Raw genomic sequence first — 6,000 nt, forward strand, 5'->3', positions numbered from 1 at the left:
AATGCCCTAGGGCAGATAGCCTAGTATGAACCTATGAACATATTATGCTAGCAGAAGATGCACAATGCTCACTTAAGGCAATGCAACTTTACACATGTCAGGAATGTAAAAAGGCAAACAGGAAATGAAGACATATCAGGTTTATGCTAGCAGAAGATGCACAATGCTCACTTAAGGCAATGCAACTTTGTATACTGTAAATAAATGAAAGAAGGTTTGAGAGATTCTGCAAATATACTGTAAAAAATGGAAGGTAATCATAGTCAGGGAATAAATGTAAAGGAAACTAAAATAATCTACATCTGTTCTGGGGATGAAGGTGGTATAGGAATGCGGTTACATCAACATAGTGTGTAGTTATGTTCTCAATAGTTAAAACAGAGAACGTGACTACTAAGGCTAATAAGTGTTATGATGGAATTAAAGGGAAGATCTTGCACGTTGTGAAGGATCAGAAGAGTTATGAGACTAGAAAGAGAGAAAAAAACACAGAAAGAAAAATAGGAATTGTACATAAACAGTTGAAAATAAATAAATTAAAATAAATAGTCAAGTGTTATGTAGAGAGAAGGGATGAGCAAGAAGATATAGAACTGCTGAGAGAAAAAGTTCTGCTGTCTACACAGAGATAGACAGAAAAAAAATTAGATGTCCAGGCAGCGACCGGCAAGTAGAAAGGGACTGATTCTAGTATTAAGTTGCAGTTGCCCAAAACAAAATTACACAGAATGGCAAACCTGTGTTTGTATTTTATTGCACTAAAAGGGCTACACTCTGCCTTATACATAGAGCACTATGATGGCAGGCTCCTTGCTGTTCTTTGTGGTCAGCAAATCTGATACTGCAGAGGAAATGGAAAACAAAGCCTCTTTCACAGAGGAGTAGAAAAATAAAGTGCAGAGCTCAATATAAAGGAAATGGAAGGAATTAAACAGACCTAATAAAATTAAACAGGTGTGCTTATTTTTGTATCAAGTGGCATTCAGTTGGAATAAGGGAAACACCATGCACTTATGGCAGAGGACCCAAAAACAAAAAAAACATGAAAGGTAAAGTAAGAACATACCTCTCAACCTCTTAGTGCACAAAATCTGGACAAAGCTTGACAAAACAGGAAAAAAGGTCCAAAAATAAGAATCTATTTTAAATATTGCTTTTATAAATTCAGAAAGTTGCTAGAGTAACAAGGTTTGTTTTAACATGCATTTTCCATAGTATTTGAAGTCTGAAACTCAAAGTGTCATTATTTAGTGACTTCAGTTCTCAGTTCATCCTAGTGATTTGCCTGAAAAACCACAAATTTTATGTTGAACAGACCAAAAATATGAGCTGAAAATCTGGACAGTTGAGAGGTATGAGCAAGAACATATTATCAGTCGAGAAAGACAGAAGTCATGGCTGCAGGTTGACAGTGTATGGACGGCTAGAAAGCAAAGGAACCAGAAAAACAAGACAGAACCAGTGCTACCACTGTGAGATGTTCATCTGCACTGCTAAGTCATGTTCTAAAGACTACATTTCAAACAAAAAAACAAATACTAATGTGGTAGCTGTGTAAAATATATCAAAAATAATGAGTCCTTAAACAGTAGGTTGAAATATTGCTCATGAATGTAATGGTTATGAATGGTGGGGGGAGGGGGATCAAATTCCTCACAGAGTTTAACAGAGTTATGTAGGAAAGTATGCTTTCAAGAGAAAGAAGATATGTACATGAATACAAAGAGGGGCTAAGGAGGTGCTTCTTCTTCTGTGTCACAGTCCAGTACAAGCTATGATGATGAATAAAGTGGTAAGAATCAGGGTATCTCCACAGAAAGCAAGTAATCAGAAACAGATATAACCAGATTTACGACTGCATGAAGATGGAAAAATCACTCCACGTTTCCAAATTTTTGTATCTTGGATAAACTGTCTCATTTTACTCATCAATACAATACAAGTAAAATAAATCTGCTGAATTTAACACAGAAGCAAATAAGCATGTTAAAAATACATGAAACTTCTTATAAAATATTTTTCATAAGTTCTACACAGAACACCAAACATCTGCCACAGTAAACCATCACTTAAAACTGTTCAGCTGTTCAGCATTACTCGTGGATTCTGTCCAATATTTACCAGCAAGAAAAAAAAATAATGCTGTTATAAACATGTTTAACTGCTACACTCTAGAATTTCAAGTATATGTTTATCTTGTTTGGTATTGTTGCTAAGCTTTATGGTTTAGTCTTTCAGATTAAAGGGAAAACTAAGGAGTTCAATCCTGCCAGCATCAGCTTCTACATGTCTTAACCTGATGTATTTCATACCGGATGCAAAGCACTTCCCTGAATGGGGGAGGAGCAAGTCCTCTCAATACATGTGAACACAGCTTCTGTTTCTAGACATAGAAAACAGCGTATGACACTGAAAGACAGAAATTACTAGGTGCAGATGTAACCCTATAAATTGGCTTATGTATTTAGTAAAATTAATTTTGCTTACCTTTCTGTAAATGTTTAGCTATCAAGCTCATTCAGATCTGAAAATGTCTTGATCTCCCTTGTCCCCCATAAAGCAGGAACTTTGTATCAGCTATTTCCTATTGGCTTACTTTCTCTTCTGACCTCTTGATGTCACTGTGGTGAACTGAATAAGGAAATAGCAGAAGAGATTGTATTAATACATAGCTGCAAGTCTGGCTTTAGGTGAACTCTTGACTTAAAATACATTTATGCATGTACTCCAGATCCAGCAGTAGATGAAAATGACATAATTTCCATAGCTGCTATTTATTTACCTTTGACTTATACTTTTTCATCTTTTTTTTTTTTTACCTAGAATAAAACACAGTGTTAGACTACATCACCCAATTGTCAGAAAGTCTCCAGGTGAGTGACACATATATTCTAAATTTTGCACAGCTTTTCTTTTTTATGTTTCATAATTAATATGATGCTTTATGTACTTACAGGAAAACATATAACGATGCTTAATATATTATGTTCAAGCACAGCAAAAAAGACAGTGTATCATACTGAGCCATTTAAAAATATTTTGTCCAGTGGGTCATTTCTATCACTTTTCCAGCTGGTCCCACTAAGTCCCAGTCTAACCATGGCATTGCACTTGTTTTTGTTCTGCTTCACGCCATCTTGCTCTTTTTGCATCACTGGTCTTCAAGCGTGCTTCTATCATTTGCCAACATTTTAATTAAACGTAAGGATTTATATCTTACATATCAAAGCCGAATAAAGCACAGTTGTGTAAAATCTTACCATAATGGTAGATGTCCTTGCCTTTACTGCTGCAGTATTCTTTACCATATGGGGATTCCCTGCTAGGGAAGCCTGAACATTTGGCCAGTCTACCAAAGACTACATGTTGCTTATTTAAAAGGTATGCCGAACATAACCCAAATGCTCCTTGCGTAGCACAGGGCATAAAGGTGACTTTCAGGCCTACCATAAACAGGAAGATTTCTCCAGAAGGAACACCAGTCCAAGGAACCCAAGAGGTAATCTGTACATTCAGGAAGGCAAGAGACTAGGGGAAGGAGGGAGGGAGTGAATACTGCATCAGTGAAGGCAAGGACATCTACTGTTATGATAAGATTTTACACAAACTATACTGTCCTTACATTCACTGCTGCAGTATTCTTTACCATATGTGAGAGTGCCAAATCTCAATAGGAAACTGGGGAGGGGGAAGGAGCAGAAGATTCCCCTAAAATGCCATAAAGAACACCACTAGCAAAACCAGCCCTAGCTCTAGATATACCATCTAACTTGTAGTGCTTGGTAAAGGTATGCACAGAAGTCCAGGTAGCTGCTTCAAGAATAAGGTTAGTATCTAAGCCCTTGAAAAAAGCACCAGAAGAAGCCACAGCTCCAGTAGAATGAGCTGCAACTGAAGAAGGAAGGCTCTTGCCGTGAAAAGTTTGACAAAAGGAAATGGCCTTAGAAATCCAAGAAGAAATAGCTTCCTTGGATACAGCAAGTCCCAAAGATATAGGATGAAAAGAAACAAATAGCTGATCAGATTTTCTAATAGCCTTAGTCTTATCCAAATAAACTCTGAGTTGCCTATGCACATCTAAAGTATGCAGCACCCTCTCACTGTCATCTTGCAGAGAGCGGAAAAAGTAGACAGATAATTAGACCAGTTAAGTGAAAGCTCATTAACCAATTTAGGCATAAAAGAAATGTTTGTGTGCAAGGACACTCTGTCCTCATGAAAGATCATAAAAGGAGGACAAGACATAAAGGCCTGCAACTCGGACACCTGTCTGGCAGAAGTAAAAGCTAAGAAAAGAACAGTCTTCCATTAGCAATGATGCAAGGAGGTTGAAGTAGCAGGCTCAAAAGGAGCTTGAGTCAACTTCTCTAGAACAAAGTTAAGATCCCATGAAAGAGGAACAGGCTTACTGGGTGGTCTAATATTAAGGACACCTTTAAGAAATTGTTTCACCTCAAATCTAGAAGCTAGAGGAGGAGAAAAAGTCAAACAAGCAGAGATGGCTGTTAAGCGGGCCATAATAGATGAATAGTCTAAATCAGCATTGAGAAACTCACACAAATAAAAGAGAAACAAAGGAACATCCACAATAAGTGGGTCCAGATTGCGAGAGAGACACCAAATAGAAAACCTCTTCCATTTGGATAAGTAGGATTTTATAGTAGTAGGTTTCATGGCCTCCTGCAGGACTTGCAGCACATCCTCTGAAAACAGGTATCTATGAGGAATCAAAATCCTATCAGCCAGTGTCAGTTAAAGTGTGGACAGGAGGGGATAGATGAGAGATCCCTTGTCTTGTATGATTAGGTCCACCCTGTGAGGTTACTTGTGATGATTGCCCTTGGCTAGATGCAGAAGTAGAGGGAACCAGTGCTATCACGGCCAAAAGGGAGCCACCAACAGGATTTTGGGAGCATTCTGCTGAATTTTGAACAGGACTTTCGGAATGAGATGAAGGGGAGGGAATGCATTAAGAAACATCCCCTTCCAAGGAAAGGAGAGGTGACCACATTCCATACGAGAAAACCTGTGACTCTGGCACAAAGCAGAGGAAGATGTCTGTTCACAGGGGAGGCAAAAAGATCCACTTGAGGAGTACCCTACTGGTCGATAATATCCAGAAACACGATCCTGTGAAGCATCCGCTGACTGAGTTAAGGACCTGCTAAGAGTGTCTGCCACAATGTTTTGACCAAAAGGGATATAAACTGCCTGAAGAGTCACTTGATACTTGACATCAAGATCCTAGACCAGAAATGTCAACCGGCAAAGAAGATAAGATCTCTTTCCTCTCTGTTTACGCACATCACTGTGGTATTGTCTGTAAATCCTTGAGAGGCCCTGGAGAGAAAAGAGAATGAAAGGGCTGAAGAGCCAGGAGAAGAGCTCTCATTTCTTTGACATTGATGTGCTCCTTCTGTGGACAAGGCAACCACACCCCCTGTACCTTCAGGGAGCCAAATGTTGCTCCCCATCCCATGTCTGAAGCATCTGTGAACAATTCCTGAGAGGGAAGTGGGGATGAAAAGGAATCCCTGGATGTAGAGGTAATTGCTGAATCCACCAGTGAAGTTCCTGTCTGAGACAGGGAAGAAGAGGAACTGCAATGTCTTGAGGGTGTGCATGTTGGTGGCACGCTCATTTCAGAAACACTGAAACTTTCTCATGCAAAGTTTGGCCAAATGAAGCATCTGAATGTTGGAAGCCATGAAGCCCAGAGCTCTCAGAAGCTCCCTGGTGGTAATGGAAATCAGTGGAAGAACAGAGTGAAAGAAGGAAATGAGAGTGAAGGTCTTTAGAGGGGGCAGGGATGCAAGCACTGGCACCATCTGAATCCTGCAACCCAGAAAAACATGACCCTGCGAAGGAGTCAGGGAAGACTTTTTGAAATTTATAGTGAACCCCAGGCTGAGAAAAAGGGAAATGGCAAAATGAAGATTTTGCAAAAGGGTCTCTGAAGGGGATGCCTGAATCAACAGGTCGTGTAAGTAAGGAAATATT

At 39.2% G+C, this 6,000-nt stretch overlaps 1 protein-coding gene across 1 annotated transcript in view; it reads right to left on the reverse strand.

Annotated features, from left to right (window-relative positions):
• NUDT22 (nudix hydrolase 22) overlaps positions 1 to 2,579 on the reverse strand; it is a 182,576-nt gene extending 179,997 nt beyond the window's left edge. Inside the window, exon 1 of the mRNA XM_044075727.1 lies at positions 2,488 to 2,579. The gene's annotated coding sequence lies outside the window, so the exon portion shown is untranslated. The remainder of the gene's footprint in view (positions 1 to 2,487) is intronic.
• Positions 2,580 to 6,000: the final 3,421 nt, after the last annotated feature.

The sequence above is a fragment of the Protopterus annectens genome, chromosome 6.part1 (genome assembly GCF_019279795.1).
Source record: "Protopterus annectens isolate FY-2018-M chromosome 6.part1, PAN1.0, whole genome shotgun sequence".
NCBI lineage: Eukaryota > Metazoa > Chordata > Ceratodontiformes > Protopteridae > Protopterus > Protopterus annectens.